Source organism: Gopherus flavomarginatus, chromosome 9 (genome assembly GCF_025201925.1).
Source record: "Gopherus flavomarginatus isolate rGopFla2 chromosome 9, rGopFla2.mat.asm, whole genome shotgun sequence".
Classification (NCBI taxonomy): Eukaryota; Metazoa; Chordata; order Testudines; family Testudinidae; genus Gopherus; species Gopherus flavomarginatus.
Window position 1 is genome coordinate 29922846 of NC_066625.1, and position 18061 is coordinate 29940906.

The 18061-nt window shown below is 41.5% G+C and overlaps 1 protein-coding gene across 10 annotated transcripts in view; it reads right to left on the reverse strand.

Moving 5' to 3' along the window:
• Positions 1-18061, reverse strand: part of RBFOX1 (RNA binding fox-1 homolog 1) — a 2697109-nt gene that overhangs the window by 2441717 nt on the left and 237331 nt on the right. The window lies entirely within an intron of this gene.

The window sequence follows — 18061 nt, forward strand, 5'->3', positions numbered from 1 at the left end:
AGGTGTGGATAGGGAGATGTGCACTGATTCATCAAATATTTAGATTTCTTTAAACATTAGAGTTACCCATCTACCCATGAAATAAATGACTACAGAATAGTCAAACTATTTTAATTCCCCTAAACGTTGCTGTATTTTCAGACCAAAATAAAAATGTTATTGAAATGCTGCCTTTTTGTTGTTGTTGTTAATTGCAAGTTGGTAGAAATCAGATGAGGGACTAAAACTCATCGCAGCAAGTGTTATTACAACAGCATATGAATGGTCCCTGCATGAGATCAGGGACCCATTATGGTAGGCGATGAACGTGCACACACAAAAAGAGAGATTACCATCTAAACAGACAAAACAAACAAGTGGGAAGAAGGTAATAGTATTATTCCCACTAACTGAGACACAGAGACTTTAAGGACTTTCCTAAGTGCTCTCAGTTTGTATGGAAGAGTCAAGAACTGAACATAGTTCTCTTGAATCCCAGTCCAGTGACTTACCCACAAACCAATATTGTCTTCTACTTTAAGCATTTCCAAGTGCAAAAATAAAGACATTTATTAGTTTCCAAAGGCTTAACATTTGTCCCCCAGTAAAGTTTTCTACTTAAGTTATTAGAGCTCTTATTTTTCTTTTGATATTTATCCCTAAGCTTTAACTCTTTTTATTTCAGCGTAAGTACTATTTTCTGTGTCAACAATCCACTCCAGATCTCTGCATCACAAGAGATGACAAGATTGTCCACAAAACTCAGTGAGTGCATATACTTCCTTCACTATGGCATTTCAAGATCTACCAGGGTCTCTTAAACGTGTCACTAATCACAGAAATGTAGGACTGGAAGGGACCTTAAGAAGTCATAGACTCCAGCAGCCCCCTATACTCAGGCAGGACCAAGATCATACCTGACAGGTATTTGTCCAACCTGTTCTTAAAAACCTCCAATGAGATTCCACAGTCCCCCTTGGCAACCTATCCCAGAGCTTAACTATTCTTATTGTTAGAAAGAATCTTCCTAATGTCCAACCTAGATCTGACTTTCTGCAGAATAAGCCCATTACTTCTTGTCCTACTTTCAGGACATGGACATGACATGGAGCACAATTGACAATCATCCTCTTTGTAACAGTCCTTATATATTTGAAGACTCCGCTTATTTGTTGCTATCCTCTAGACTCTCTCTCTCTTTAAAATCTGCCATTCTAAACTGAAGGACAGAATGGACAGACACTTGGCACTCACTATTGTTGATCAGTATGATGGGTTGTTCACCAAGTATCTTGGTTTTTTCATGCCAGTTTATGCTGCTCGTTCATGGTATTGACCCAAACCTTTTTCCTACTCGGGGCCTTCTTAGAGGACTTCATAGCTATCCAAGAAAAGGGTGTGGAGGGGTTCAATGTCAACATCTTTTTTTCTCCATTACAGGCTCCATCTGGAACAGTCCCAGCCACTCACTTTATAAGACCCTTCCATTCTTCAGATGAGACCGGTGGTCACAGCCACCCTGCAAATATCCAACCTTCCTTTGAACTTCCCCCTTTTATCTTCCTCCCCTTGTAGTCTTTCTTGACTATTTCAGGACCAGGATACAACAGCAATCTTGAGCATAGCCCAGTAGCCAACACTGCTTCTAAATATTGTTTCAACCATTACATTGGATAGATATGATGACGTGCCATTTCCTCTGGAATATAAGAAAGGGCAAACCAGAGGGAAAATGTAATAGGAGCCAAACATAATTAACCTTCCCAGATTTGAAGGGTCAGCTACCAGCATGCTGGAAAAGAGTCATATAAGAAGGTTATTCCACACCACCACAGAGCTTTATTGTGACAAGGAAGTCACGAAGGAAGCTATTTTTGGAAGCAGTTGAACCTCCACCTTTCTCAGGGCAAGGAATTATGGCAAAAGACCTCCTGAGTTTTTCCACAGAGTAGTTCAGATATGGGTTTGTTTCTTTAGTCAAAAATTATGTCAAAGGAAGACAAAAAGTATCCAGATTTTCATCATCAGCTTCTTCCTAAGTTAAACATTTGCCCCTGCTTTATCATCATATAACATGCAATATCTGACATTATATCACTCTTATAAGCCTGCATTTTGTAAAGATAGTGCACAAGTACAATATTCCTATCATATCACCCAATTATCAATTTCATTTCAATGAAATGTGCAAGCCTGATATAGTACCAAATGGGAAAGTCCATCTTTAAAGAGAAGAACTAGGCTTACCCGCATCTTGACCAATCTTTAAAGTAGAGCTGGTTGATTCTGAAGGAAAACAAATGTGGGGAATTAATAAAAACAGAGAATTTGACCAAGTGGATCAATTCATCTGTCTAACAGTTCACCTGTCCAGTACTGCCTGCAGCTTCTGTGCAAGCTCCCAGCCAATTATACAATGCTGCACATGGAAGAAAAGGTCCTCTCTCACCTCTACAATGCATGCTCTGAAGCATGAGATTGAACAGTAAAAGCACATACAGAAAAACATTTTTTTAAAATCAGCATAGAGTGTACATATCACCTTTACTGCCACAACAACAAACCCAGTTGACTACTATCTTTGTAATGGATGTATTCCAAACTGCATGGAGAAGCTGTTACTGTATTTGTAACACTAGTAGCATTAATACTGTACAAGTACCTGAGCATTTGCAATGGGGGAATTGTTAAAGGGGTTTGGGGTGGCATTGTATGGATGCAGATTGATCCTGTGCTTCGTATCTGAGCCTAGGTACAATCCAAATTATGTTTTTCTTTGCAAGATTTTAGATTCTACCCTTAGGCCTTACTCAGACCTCACCCCAAATAGGATGAGAATATCCGTGGTGTCAGAAGAATCAGTTCAAGCTGCAGTGCTCAGTACTTCTGAAGCAACAGCAATAATTGATTTTTTTACTTGGGCTCCTATACATACGCACACACATTTATACATGTAAACTTCTACAGGAGACCTGTAATAGGCAGACACTGTTTGCCTGAAACCCCCACTTACTTGCAGATTATCTTCTTGCTGGGGAAGAGGAGGTGGATTTTGCTGACTCACTGTGGAACTCTGCAGAAGTTTCAGGAATAATACTGGTTTCTTTATCCTGCTAATGTTCCCTGCTCAGTGTTAGAAGGAAGAAACTTTCTGGGATTCTTTACCACTGTCACATAACAAACACCTCAACTTCCTGTCTAAACACCTCTAGATAGTTGCCTGTTTAAAAATCCTATCTAACCATCCCAAAACACTAGGGTACTTAGCATCTAAATCAGTAGCTGAAAGTTGGGGCTTGAGCACACCTTTATCTCAGACATGTTACAAAATAAGCATAAAGGCTTTCATGAGAATGACACACATGTTCACAAGGAGTTAAGCTTCCTCTCCCTGTTTGCTAATAACCAAACTGTTTTGAGGTGCTCAAGCAGGCATCTGCTTAAGTCATCATGATCATTTAGGGCTGTATTCTAATACCTTTGCTCAAGTTGAGTAGTAACTTTACTATTTGAGTAGTCCCTTTGCTTTCAATGGTATATAATACTAGTGAATGTGAATAAGAGCATCAGAATCTGTCTCTTAGGAAGAAAAACTAAGATTAACTGGCTTTAAATAGAGCTGTCTGGGAAAACAAGTTAATTTATCCAGGACATTTTGAAGTGTTTGCTAATGACAAAGATTCCAATTTGCCCTCATTTAAAAGAAGAATTACCTATCAATATAGAACAGTAGATAGACAACAAAATAGACAATTGAACTACATAGAAGTTACATCTGTGAGTGAATGAATGAGACAGGAAAACATTTTGTATTGTGGCTAGGGGTAGCAGCAGCAGCAAACCCCCATACCATAGTACTTCTTCCATAAATAGGAGATACTTGTCTTATACAGAAAGAAGCCTTCGTTTAGCAAAGAGCCCAGATTATTTATTGAAAAGAACCAGTACAAGGTCAGATCTGTTCACAAAGGTTCTCAAACCCTGAGGCTCCCTGCTCAAAACACACTTCCCTACACAAACAAACAAAAGTCCATACACTTGGTGAACTCCTTCAGGCACTGGAGAGCAACACTCCCCACAGCAGCACTGCAGTTGTAACACTAGAAACAAGTAGAATGAAGCACCTCCCCGCCGACAAAAGCACCGGCCTTACTTGTAAGCTATTTGACTGCTCTCAGTTCTTTTTCCTCATTAGCAGGATATGTAGTTTCTAATTATCCACTTAACAAGACTCACCTGCCAGACAAACCCCGGCTTATTTCCTGCTTCTGCTAACTAAATGGGCATAGTGAAACAAGGAGAAGTTGAGAGCCCAAGAGAAATCCTCTTCTGAAGGCCCAGTAACCTCCTCACCATGAGAGAGAATCCACTGAAGTGAATGGGAGTTATCTGAGCATTATAGGAGAAAAATAATCCACTAAACTCTGTCAATGTGTTGCCTGCTCTCAGAAGGGAAACACTGACAAGCAGTGTTTATCTTTTTTATTAACTCCTTGTTGCTGTATTTTATATACTCACATCTATGCTTAGAGGCAAGGCTCAGTAATTAATTCTAAATCTGATGAGGTTTTATTTTCTCTTTGTTGCTGGGATACAGGGAAAATGTCACTTTTTTTTTAAAAAAGCCCCAGGTTTCATTATCAGTGCTCTACTATGTACATTATCTGAATATATTTTTGCAGCCATTCCAAAAGTTTGCTTCAGTATCCCTAGGTATATTTAGAGTGCCCAGTTGGACTGTTATTTCCTCAGGAATGAAATGCCTTCCTAAATTTGGCTAGAGGATAAATAGAAAAGATTAAAAGCACACAGACACACACACACACACACACACACACACACTACCATGCTAAAGACACAAAAAAGATTGCAAATTAATATAATGAAAACTAGCCACCAGAGACCTGGGAAGAAAGTGTTTCCTTAAAACAAAAGTGGATGATTGGTTTTCAGAAAACATAAGAGCTACCCATAGTACTTCTGCAACAGGCATGCATGCAGATTCTCACACACGATGCAAAAACTGGATTTAGTACAATATTAAGCCTAGTAAACCCAAACAATGCAGGTAAGGATGTGTGAGTTTTACCTCTGCAAAGTGTGGGAATCGTTCTGATGCATGCAGAGCTTTTTGGGCACCCTTATGCATATGAAGATGTGCACATGCAAAAGTATGTATGCCCAAGTGATTGAAAATCAAGCCCTTAAAGCAGGTGATCATATTTTGAAGAATGTCCATTGCAGGGAAAGCCCAAAATAATGCAGAGGAAAGGAAATGCGGGGACTCAGTGTGATTATATGGGAATTCCTGGACAAGACTCTCCAGAAAGAATGTTGATCACGCACTCTGGAAAATGGTGGGTGGGTGGAGACAGTGAGAGTTCAAATGAGTCCTTAACAAATACCACCTAGAAAACTTTGTGTTGTTGTACTGTCTGATCTTAGCCTTTAGATCTGCTATGACAGGAGGGAACAGTCACTGAGACAGCTGGAGGAGGTTTCCTAGCAAACAAAATACAACGAAATTAAAGTGAAAATTCTTTTCTGTAGCATTACTGACAGAGGAGTTTCAACAGCTGCAGCCACCACTTACTATCGGGTATGGCTACACTTGAAATTTCAAAGCGCTGCTGGGGCAGAGCTTTGAAGTGTGAGTGTGGTCGGAGCGCCAGTGCTGGGAGAGAGCTCTCCCAGCGCTGCATGTAAACCACATCCTCTACGGGTGTAGCTTGCAGCGCTGGGAGCTGTGCTCCCAGCGCTGCGGCACTGATTACACTGACGCTTTACAACGCTGTATCTTGCAGCGCTCAGGGTTTTTTTTTTCACACCCCTGAGTGCGAAAGTTGCAGTGCTGTAAAGTGCCAGTGTAGCCAAGATGCATACTGTACACAGCTGCACGCACTTGGTCTTTGAATCCTTTCAGAGTTGACACAAAGTCATGATTTAGGTAATCTTAAAGTAGAAGGGAGATGAATGAAATATAATACCATGCTGTAGAACTGCATTAAGACTCCAATTGCCACTTCACTGCTGTTTAAAGGAAGAGAAAAAGCTAATATGAACACTCCTGCACAACAATGACATTTTTAGGGGCATCTTAATTTCTGACCCTACCTTGAAGGAAATTAAATGATTCAGTTTTAAAATGTATTAATGTTTAAAGACAGCAAGTATTGATTTTTTTTCATTGTGTTTTAGCTTGACTTTAGGTCACATTGGAATGTTTTGCCATGTCATAATCAGGGGCAAATCAAATTAAATTTGAGATAATGCAAACCCTCAGGCATCTCAGTTGGGGGATTGTCTCAAATTCTGAGAGCTGCTGAGAAAAGGAAAAATAGCTTAATTCGCTGGTCTGGGACTTAAAAGTTCTGGGTTCCATTCCCAGCTAATAGTTCATCAGAGATGCTGCTGAAATAGTAATATTAGAATCTGGACCATTTAGCTCAAAAAATTCTTGGTGCTCAGATACTATGTTGATGAGGGCCATACAAGTATAAGACAAAAATCATTAAAGATTAAAACCTAGATTGTTTGTTTATTTAGAACTAGCTGAGGCACCAAAACAGGGCTACTGTGAAAGCTTGAGAAAAAGACTTAGTTTTCCTTGATGATCAACACCCCCACCCTAAAGTTAAACCTGGGAGATAACTGACTGAAGGGAAAAGAGGCAGTTGCAATTATGGAGATGTCAAAAAGAAAAGCCATTACATTTCAAGTCCTGTCTTGAAGAAGTGAAATGCTCCAACAGGGCCAACTTTATGACCCACGGGGCCCGATTAGAATACTTGGCGGCGGGGCGTCCACTCTGGGTTTTCCGTAGCACTGAAGGACCTCCTGCCACCGAAATGCCGCCGAAGACTCCCGGAGCGGACCCCCCGCCACTGAAATGCCACCGAAGACCCCCGGAGCGGGGCCCCCTTAGGCATGGGCACGGGGCCCGGTTCCAGGGAATCGGGTGAATCGGCTTAAAGCCGGCCCTGTGCTCCATCCAGCCTGCAAGAGATTTTTGGGAAAGAGAGACTCACTTATACTATCTTCTCTAAGACAGTGATTCTCAACTAGGAGATGTATACCCCTGAGGGTACACAGAGGTCTCCCGGGGGTACATCAACTCATCTAGATATTTGCCTAGTTTTAAAACAGGCTACATAAAAAGCTCTAGCAAAGTCAGTACAAATTAAAATTTCATACGACTTGTTTATACTGCTTTATACACCATGCACTGAAATGCAAGTACAATATCTATATCCCCATTGATTTATTTTATAATTATATGGAAAAATGAGAAAAAGCAATTTTGCAGTAATAGTATGCTGCAACCCTTTTGTATTTTTATGTCTGATTTTATAAGCATGTAGGTTTTAAGTAAGGTGTAAGTTGGGGGTATGCAAGACAAATCAGACTCCTGAAAAGGGTACAGTTGTCTGGAAAGATTGAGAACCACTTCTCTAAGAGAAGCAGCACTAAACTGCAAGCCATTGACCTTGAGTTCTAAGGCCTGCTCTTCTAGTGACTGTTGTTCATATTTCTGCCCATATCATGTCTCACAGCTAGATAAGTGAATTCAAAGCTTGCACAAGTCACTTCGTATGGAGCTGGGAATAATTTTTTATGGCTGGAAATATTAAATAAATTATTAACAGTGATGGTAATTAATCATTGGAACATTTTACCAATGGTTGTGATGGATTTTCCATCAGAACATGGGCAATTTTTAAATCAAAGTAGGGTGTTTTCTTCCTCAAAGATATGATCTAGTTCCAACAAGGATTATTCTGAGTAAATTTTACAGCCTGTGCTATACAGGAAATCAGATTAGATGGTCCCTTCAGGCCTTGGAATCTGTTCATCTATATACCATAATGTACAGTAAAGATTTATATTTAATTCTGGTTACTATATAATATATTATAGCATTTGACAAATAATTAGTAGGAATATAAATGAACTCTATCGTATGGCAGAAGCACAGAGGCCCAGATAAAGCTGAGCTGTCAGTTTTATCTTATTTTTTTAAATCAGTGAATGCTTCATTTCTCAACTTTCAAGTTGTACTAACAGTAGGTTTTTTTTGCAGGGAATATATTATGTGATTTATCATGTTTATGGAAAGTGGTGCTGTTCCTGATGAAATGAATGAATTCAGTCAACTATGTTTGCTAACAGTGATACCCTGAAGTTTGGGAGTAAATTCTGTCACTCCGATTCTCAGTTGTTAGTGGTCTCTGCAGGTGATTCTGTATCTGATGCTCATCCATGTTTGCAAAAAAAATGCAAACTAAGCATTGATTGTAAAGTTCCCACTTGCTAAAATTGAGAGAAATTTTGGCTTTAAAGGCACAGTCCTGCTTTGTGGAAATGTAATACATTCCAAAAAAAGTGATCATTCTAGGATATATTAGCAGGAGTGTTGTAAGCAAGACATAAGAAATAATTCTTCCACTCTATTCAGCCCCAATAAAGCCGCAACTGGAGTATTGTGTACAGTTCTGGGCACTACACTTTATGAAAGATGTGGATAAATCGGAGAAAGTCCAGAAGAAAGCATTAAAAATTGATTAAAGATCTGAAAAACATGATTGAAAAAAATGGGTTTGTTTAGTCTGGAGAAGAGATGATAGAGGGGGATCACAATAACAGTCTTCATGTATGTAAAAGGTTGCTATAAAGAGGAGGGTGATAAATTATTCTCTGGGACTAACAGTGTAGGCAGGAAACTATGTAGCCTGGAAAAACCCCAGTAGGAAGGAGAGAAATGTGGGTCTCTGTCCAAGAGTAGTGATGGCTAAGGAGCTGAGATCCAAGAGTTAGTGCCCGTGGTGGACCCAGGAGGGGGAATATCCAGTAGGTAAAGGTGCTCTGAACTGTGACAGATGCAATACAAACCAACATTCTTTGATATTATGTTCTGGTAGAGACACTCCAAAATGGGAACTATTAAGGTTTCTTAGTTTGCTGATACATTCTTAAACATTTCAGTACTCAGCTAAATACCAAAGAAAACAGTCAATGATTCATTTCACACAGAGGCCTCCCTGCCTCACTTTTTGTTCATGGTTTATCCAGGGCAGACCAGACAACAGATAGCAGTATAAATTATCCAGCCAGCAACTAGGGTTGCCAATTTTGGTTGGCTATATTTCTGGAGGTTTCATCACATAATATAACCTTTAATTAAAAGATTAATCTTTAATTCCTGGAGACTCCAGGACAATTCTGGAGGGTTGGTAACTGCTACTGCCACATTGCCTTTTGGCAGGAATCCGTTTGTGGGCTTTTCTGACATTCTGCATACCAGTTTCCCCCTCCTCATTTACTCTTTGTGAGTCTTCCTGATGTATTATTCAGCTACACATTTAATGTTTTGGCTTCTCACAAGCAATTGAGTTGCAGCATTTTCTTCACAGGTCCTATGCATGTTGGGTGGGGAGGGGGATGTGATGGAACTAAGGGTGCGGGGGGTGCTGCAGCACTCCCTGGCTTGAAGTGGTTTCCATTAAATACAGGATTTACAATTTTGTTCAATGGCTCTCAGCGCCCACACTATAAAAATTGTTCCAGCGCCCTGGGGGCAAGGCTGGGAGTGGAGCCAGTGGTAAGCTGGAGCCAGTTTGCACCGGTTCACGCAAACTGGTTGTTCAATTTAGAAACCAGTTTAGAACCGGTTGTTAAAGGGGTGGACGAACTCTGGCACACAGAACCATCCTGTCCGGCTAGCCTGAGCTCCCGGTTGGGGATGCTTCTCTGGCCCCTCCCCTGCCTTTCCCGACCCCTCCCCCGCCTTCCCCCCTCTTGCAGAGCCTCAACGTGCTGCGCCACTGACACCAGAGCTCTGGACCACTCCTGGGCAACTCTGCAGCTCCTGTCGCTTTGAGTGGCATGAGAAGGGGGTGGGGCCAGTGCTGGGAGGAGGGGTTGGATAAGGGGCAGAGAACGGTTGGAGGGGGCGGAGGTTCTGGGGGGGGCGGGATGGGGAACGGGGTTGTTTTGGGGGTCTCTCAGGGTGGTGGTGGATGGGGTCGGGGCAGTCAGGGGACAGGAAGCAGGGTGAGTTGGGTAGGGGGTGGGGTCCTGGGGGGCAGTTAGGAGGGGTCTCAGGGGACAAGGAGCAGGGGGCAGTTGATAGGTTGCAGGTTCTGAGGGGAGCAGTCAGGGGCAGGATGTGGGTGGGGGTCGGATGGCGGGGAATAGGCTGTTTTGGGAGGCACGTGGGGCTTGTACTAACTGGGCGGTTCCCTACCAGGTCTTCGGCGGCGGGTCTTTCACTTGCTCCAGGTCTTCGGTGGCTCTGAAGGACCCGCCGCCGCCATGCTGCCAAAGACAGCAAGTGAAGGACTTGCCACCGAAGTGCCGCTGAATAACCTGTAGGGAACTGTTTCCTAAGATTTGCCAGCTCATCACTGAGTGGAGCCACACCTGGCCATAGGCCCAGATGCTGGCCTCCATTGCAGTCCAGCTGCAGCTTTGCTTCTGCCTCTAGCTGTGACCTCAGCTCCAGACTCACCCCCAGCTGCAGCCCCAGCCTCCACCCCCTTATCCTGTCCACATCCCCTTACCCTTCCCCCGAGCTGCAGCCCCACTCCTGGCCTCAGCTCAGGAGGGTGCAACCCTCAAAAGTTTGGGGACCTCTGGCTTAAAACAAGATGGCAATGGAGATTAAAACTGTGCAAGCTTTTAACTATCTAACCAAGTCATCTTTTGTGTGTTTGAGCTTCAAAGCTCCTTACCATATCCCCAAGCAAAAATCCATTCAGCTGACCAACTCTTCAAATATTAGTGTTCATTAGACAGAATATTTACCATAACATTTGTCTCCATAGTTTGTTTATAAGGATACCGACTGACGAGTTGTTCCAACAGTCTTGGAAGGTTGTGTGGGATAGGGAAGAACTGAGCTTTCACAACCCTCTCTACATTCCCGTCCGACTGTTCCAGAAAGTTCCCTCCAGTTTTCATTGATTGCCTCCAAGAGAAGAAAACTTTGGTTTAACATCTAACCAGAAGGACGAATCATTTTATTACCTGTAACCTTACAGCAAGTTGCCACTTGTAGAGACATGTGCCTAGTTGATTTTCTGTGCCCTGTGGATCTCTGGTTTTACAATAATGTGGATAACTACTAAGGGAAACTCTTTTGTGGGCCACTTCCCTTTGCAACCTCACTCTAATCTGAGTCCAAAAAATCATTAGAAAAATACTCTGTGCTAGAGCTACCTGAATATTTTAATCAAAATATTTGTGATAACAAATGGCTTTTCAATCTTGTGTTTCAATCAATTTTTTTCATTTCTTTTTATGAAAAATTGTAAGGATTTAGGGGGTTGGTTTTTCTTCTTTCTCTCCTCTTTCTTTTGCTCTTTCCCTTTCCCCTTCTGCTTCCCCTTCCTTCCTTGTGGGGAAAAAAGGGAGAAAAAGGGTGAAAAAAGGGAAGCCCCAATATTTTTTATTTATTCAAAGCAATTAAAGTCCCAGTGTTATCAACCTCTCCTCATATGGCAGCTTTTCCATATCCCTAATCATTTTTGTTGCCCTTTTCTGAACCTTTTCCACTTCCAATATATCTTTTTTGAGATGGGGTGACCACATCTGCACATAGTATTCAAGGATGTGTGCCATGCCAGACACACATTAGTTAATGGCTGAAATTTGGTTCAGATTCTCCACTGAATATTTAGAAAAAAGAGTTTTGAAAAAAGGTGGCACCCTGAGGTACAGACCCCGCAAAAGAGAAAATTGCAGCAGAATTTAAACTATGATCTCACTACTGCAAGGCCATAATTAGTATTCATGTCCCTGTGGAACGATTCTTATGGAAAAAAAGTAAAGTTAGCATGCAGCAGGGGGTGCATGAGCCAAAAAAGCAAACAAAAATTAAAGTTGCAGAAGTAAAATCAATACAAAAAAAATCCAGCACCACAAAGATTTAATTACAAATGGGAAATGGATACGTTCACAAAGTTAACCGGGAATGTGGAAATTGTCACTAAAGACAAGACGATGTCTGCTTATGTTTCAGGTCCCCATGTCCAACAGTGTTTTCCTCATAATACAGAGGCCAGGTTAGGCAAATAATCTTTTCAGACCCTACTGTCTGTACATATGCCATGAATACTAGTGGAGTGCAGGATATTGTCTCTGAGTGTGAGCTAGTGGAATGACTCAGCAGACAAAAAAAAAACAGTTTTGGTGTTTTCATCAGGGATAATATTTATATCAAGGAATCAGTATGTATTTACAGCAGGAGAAAAGGAAACACACCTATTCCAGTTGGGGTTGAACCGAGTTCTATGATGCTGAGTGTGGAATCTGACCTTCTCCAAAGCATTCTCTTCCTTTCATCTTCCATACCGCCAACTTAACACCCTAAATACTCATGCTAGAGGAGGAGGAAGCTGAGCTGAGTTTAACCCCTTTTTCATCAGGGACCAGGTAGTGTCCCTGTCACACACATCAATGAATTTGTTAGTTTTATGATAGCAGCTTTTGATTACATTCAGAAACAGCCCTTAGGTAATGATCCTCTACCCAGACAGCAATGTATTCCGGTGACTAAAAATGAGTCTTTCAGCTTTGCATGTGAACATAACAATCCCCTTTGTCCCACCATGTGAGATGTGACACTAGAACCACCAACAACTGAAAATGTGGGGACAGCAGCTATTTCAACTTAAGGTCTATCACCATCCCCAAAGCATCAAGCAGATTTAGTGAGCAGACTGCTGAGGACACTAAATTACAACAGCAGAATCAATTCCTGTACATTATGCACTGATCAAAGCAGGAGTGATAAATACCATGTGAAGTGTATGGGTGATTACAACTTGGATAGGCACTTTTAATAAATCTAAAGACAGAAAATTAATATTAAGGGTTAGGTTCTGCCTGACCCACCATATATGGATGTGTAGCCACAAGACAGGGATCCAAGAGCTTTCCTACTATCCTGTTGCATGGTCTGCATAAAGGCTGAGTAGAATTGCAGTCCTGCACTTAGGGACAGGCACAGACTGCTCTTTCATTACTCCCCCGGGGCATATGGGACTCCAAAGGGCACAGGGATATGGTTCTACCTTCTCTCTGTAATGGCCATGGATGGCCTAGCATGTAAAAAGGAGCAGGATGCATTCTGTGAAGCATGCTGGGAGATTCAGGAGGTACCGGGCCTCCCCAAAGCAGAAGCTTTTCCATGGCATCCTCAGTGTCAGTATGGATCTACAGTCTCCCAACGCATGCTGTACATAAATGACCTACACAAAACCCACTTGGTCAAAACAAAGGGACTGTCTTGCCATTATTTAATGTCTAACAGCCAAGCAGGAAGTCTGTCATGTCTTATCCACTGCAGAAGCACATTTGTGGTAAGCATATTTTGGGATGTTCAGGGGGAGAATTTAGTGGTCTTGTGGAGTGCCAAGCTTTAAACCTCAGTAAGACTCAAGCTCTTCATGCTCCTGAGGTAGATAAACTGAGTAAACAGTACACAGTCTACTGAAGCAGGAGGTATGGTCTTTAAGAGAATACCTGGGAAAAGGAGGTTCCCTGATAAAGAAGTACCCACCCTCAGGAAATCGCTGTAAAAGTGTCTTAAGCTGGGCTCCCAAAAATCACTAGTCAGTTTGGAAAATCTAAACCAAAGTCTCTGTTGCTAAGGTCCTGATTCTGTGAGTTTACACCACAAGTAGTTCCATTAAAGTCAATGAGTCTCCATGCAGGTAAGAATGGCAGAGTCAAGCCCTAAATATCCCACATGCCACTTCACATATGAAAAGTCATTGGCTACAATACCCCCATTCTTTACGGTTGTAAAGTGCTGTGTACTGGTGACAGACAGACCTGTGCGCACAGATGACAGCATTTCAATGATGCCTGTATATAATTTTAATGTGTTTTGCAATCCAAGTGGCTATATGTTTAAATTACTGGGCCAGATCTTCAGCTGGTGAAGATTAGAGTTGCTCTATTGAAGTTAATTGCACTCCACTGCCAAAGATCCAGCACCATGGTTTATAATTTTTTGGTAGCAACTCTTGTACCAATCCTGAAAAGCCAAGGAAGCATATTAAAGAAGGAAGGTATGTCTGTGAAAAGCTAAAATTTGAGTAATAACATTCCAAGATTTTCTTTTCTTCCTTTGTAATACGTTGCTTCACAGGTAATGTGGCCTATTGAACAGAGTCATTGACTTGTGACTGAAATGTGAAACCCCGCAAAAAAAAGGGGAGCGAGGAAGGACAGGATGCCCTATAAATAGTTATAACTTGGCATCCAGCTATCCAGCAGTTCTGGCTCCAGCAGTTCATCATTGTTCTTGGAACTGAGTAGCTCATCTAATATATGTACGTGTACTGGGGAGAAGAGGCCTAATTTGCCTTTTCATCTGCTTTTTACTTACTGACAGGACTTAATCGATTAGCTAATTCACCTTACAAGGAGAAGTCAACACTTCTTGTCAGTGCCTTGTAAAATTTATGTCCTCCTGTCATTTCCCAATTTAAATCAAAACCAGGAATTTATCAATAAACTGCTCAGAGGTATGGCCGGCAACATTTTTTTTTCATCAAAGGGATCAAAGTATTTCCAAGGATGGCAGATCGATAGTGAGAAGTAGATAGGACTTTAATGGCTTTGGCTACTTGACACACAATGCATTAGGGGTTCTGATGTGACATATGATTTATGGAGCAGGTGACAAAACATGACACTGTTTCCTCTGTCAATGTGTAAGCATGGTAGTAGTTGTGAAATAAGATACTATCAAGAGCTGGAAAATGATCAGCACTCCAGGAATTAAAACATAAACAGATGCACAATTCACACTGTTCCTAGCAGTCCTGTTTTAAAAGGATATATGGGACTCTATGGATTGATATTTTATAGTATAAATGCACACAAAATAAACATGGTGTGTAACTGCCTCTTATACAAATACACACAAAAATATGTTTTGTTGTATTGCATTCTACTATATTATAATCTACTCTATTCTACACATACACTTTAAATACAATATTTTTAAATCACAGGAGTTTCAAGACTATGCCTTAAATTTCACAATGTGATCTTATCGATTGTAATAGTAAATAATACTCTTGTTAGAGACATACACATTTATATGAGGCAACACTGCAGTGATATAGGACCGGATCCTCATCTGGTATAAGTCAGCATAGTGTGGACAACACCAGGAAAAAAATACACTGCTCCTTTGCTCTGAAAACTTGATTAGCTATATAGAACTGTTATAAACAGATAGCTAAGGGTTAATGTGTCCTTTACCTGAAAAAAAAGTAACCTGAAGCACCTGACCAGAGGACCAATCAGGAAACCAGACTTTTTCAAATCTGCGTGGAGGGAACTTTGTGTGGGAGTCCTTTGTTCTTGGTTTTCTGCCTGACTCTCTCTCAGCTATGAGAAGGATTTTTCTATTTCCTGCTTTCTAATCTTCTGTTTCCAAGTTGTGAGTACAAAGTTGGTTTGTTGTTTTGTGTTTACATGTCTATAGTTGCTGGAGTGCTTTGAATTGTATTCTTTTTGAATAAGGCTGTTTATTCATATTTCTTTTAAGCAATTGACCCTGTATTTGTCACCTTGATACAGAGAGACCATTTTTATGTATTTTTCTTTCTTTTTATATAAAGCTTTCTTTTTAAGACCTGTTGGAGTTTTTCTTTAGTGGGGAACTTCAGGAAATTGAGTCTGCAGCTCACCAGGGAATTGGTGGGAGGAAGAAGTCAGGGGGAAATCTGTGTGTGTTAGATTTACTAGCCTGACTTTGCATTCCCTCTGGATGAAGAGGGAAGTACTTCTGTTTTCCAGGACTGGAAATAGAGAGGGTGGACTCCCTCTGTTTAGATTCACGGAGTTTGCTTCTGTGTATCTCTCCAGGAACACTTGGAGGGGGGAAGGGAAAAGGTTTATTTCCCTTTGTTGTGAGACTCAAGGGATTTGGGTCTTGGGGTCCCCAGGGAAGGTTTTGGGGGGACCAGAGTGCCCCAAAACACACTAATTTTTTGGGTGGTGGCAGCTTTACCAGGTCCAAGCTGGTAACTAAGCTTGGAGGTTTTCATGCTAACCCCCATATTTTGGACGCTAAGGTCCAAATCTGGGATTAAGGTATGACAAGAACATCAAAGTTTTTACTTCATCAAAAAATGCCCTTAACATAACCTACTCGGGCTAAGAGTAGAAAAATATGTATGGCTTGAAGCACACTGGACATAGAGGCCATTGCCATAGCAGGGAACATACATGCATGAACATAAAAAATATGCCTCTGACATTTCCCAGTGACCTAGCATCCAAGTGTGTGATCTCAGTTCTATTCAATTCAGTAGAAAGACTCCCATTGACTTCCATGGGCTTTGGATCGGGCCCCAAATGACCAAATTCTGCCTCATGGTCTGGCTGCTCAGTGTTCGATTTCTGTCCAATACTGATGTGTAGTAGCAATCTGTCTATGTCTCCAGACTGACTCATTTTTAATTTATGAAATCAAAGTTAGTGTCTCTGGCCACACTTTATATTAAGGACTCATTTATAAATGATTAATAAATGAGTAGTAGATTTTGTAAGCATATCACAGACATGATTAGGAAGTAGTATTATAGATGGTTATAAGCATGTAGAAGACATGGTTATAAACAACCTATTGACTTGGACTGTATAACAATCTCTCCAAATTGGTTAACCAACTATTACAACATCTACTTAGCATTTATTAACCTTTTATGAACTATTTATGAATGGAACCTTAATATAGAGTGTGACTATGTTACTACTTACTGTGGAAATAAGAGCCCATCTGGACTTCATGGGTCAAATTCTGATCTTGGTTACATTAACGAAGATCAGAGCTGCCAGGCAACTCTATAACACCACATTCTACAGGCCGCTATCCTCCGATCCCACTGAGGAGTACCAAAAGAAACTACACCATCTGCTCAAGAAACTCCCTACTATAACACAGGAAAAAATCTACACGGACACACCCCTAGACCCCGACCAGGGGTATTCTATCTGCTACCCAAGATCCATAAACCTTGAAACCCTGGACACCCCATCATCTCAGTCATTGGCACTCTTACAGCATGATTATCTGGCTATTTGGACTCTCTCCTCAGACCCTATACTACCAGCACTCCTAGCTATCTTTGAGACACCACCGATGTCCTGAGGAAATTACAATGCATTGGTGATCTTCCTGAAAACACCATTCTGGCCACTATGGATGGAGAAGCTGTTTACACCGATATTCCACATGAGGATGGACTACAAGCTGTCAAGAACAGTATCCCTGATGACACGGCACACCTAGTGGCTGAGCTTTGTCTCACCCACAACCATTTCAGATTTGGGGACAACTTATACCTTCGAGTCGAAGGCACTGCTATGGGTACCCGCATGGCCTCACAGTATGCCAACATTTTTATGGCTGACTTAGAAGAACACTTCCTCAGCTCTCGTCCCTGAGCTCCCCTACTCTATTTGTACTACATTGATGACATCTTCATCATATGGACCCACAGGAAAGAGGCTCTTGAAGAATTCCACCTGGATTTCAACAATTTCCACCCCACCATCAACCTCAGCCTGGAACAGTCCACACAAGAGATCCACTTCCTGGACACTACAGTGCAAATAAGTGATAGTCACATAAACACTCCCTATATTGGAAACCTACTGACCGCTATACTTACCTGCATGCCTCCAGCTTCCATCCAGAACACATCACATGATCCATTGTCTACAGCCAAACCCTAAGATACAATCGAATTTGCTCCAATCTCTCAGACAGAGACAAACACCTACAAGATCTTTATGAAGCATTCTTAAAACTACAATACCCACCTGGGGAAGTGACAAAACAGAATGTGAGAGTGTGACAGGTACCCAGAAATCACCTGTTCCAGGATAGGCCCAATAAGGAAAATAAAAGAACACCACTGGCCATCACGTACAGCCCCCAGCTAAAACCTCTCCAGCACATCATCAACGATCTACAACCTATCCTGGAAAACAATCCCTCACTCTCACAGACCTTGAGAGGCAGACCAGTCCTCACTTATAGACAGCCCCTCAA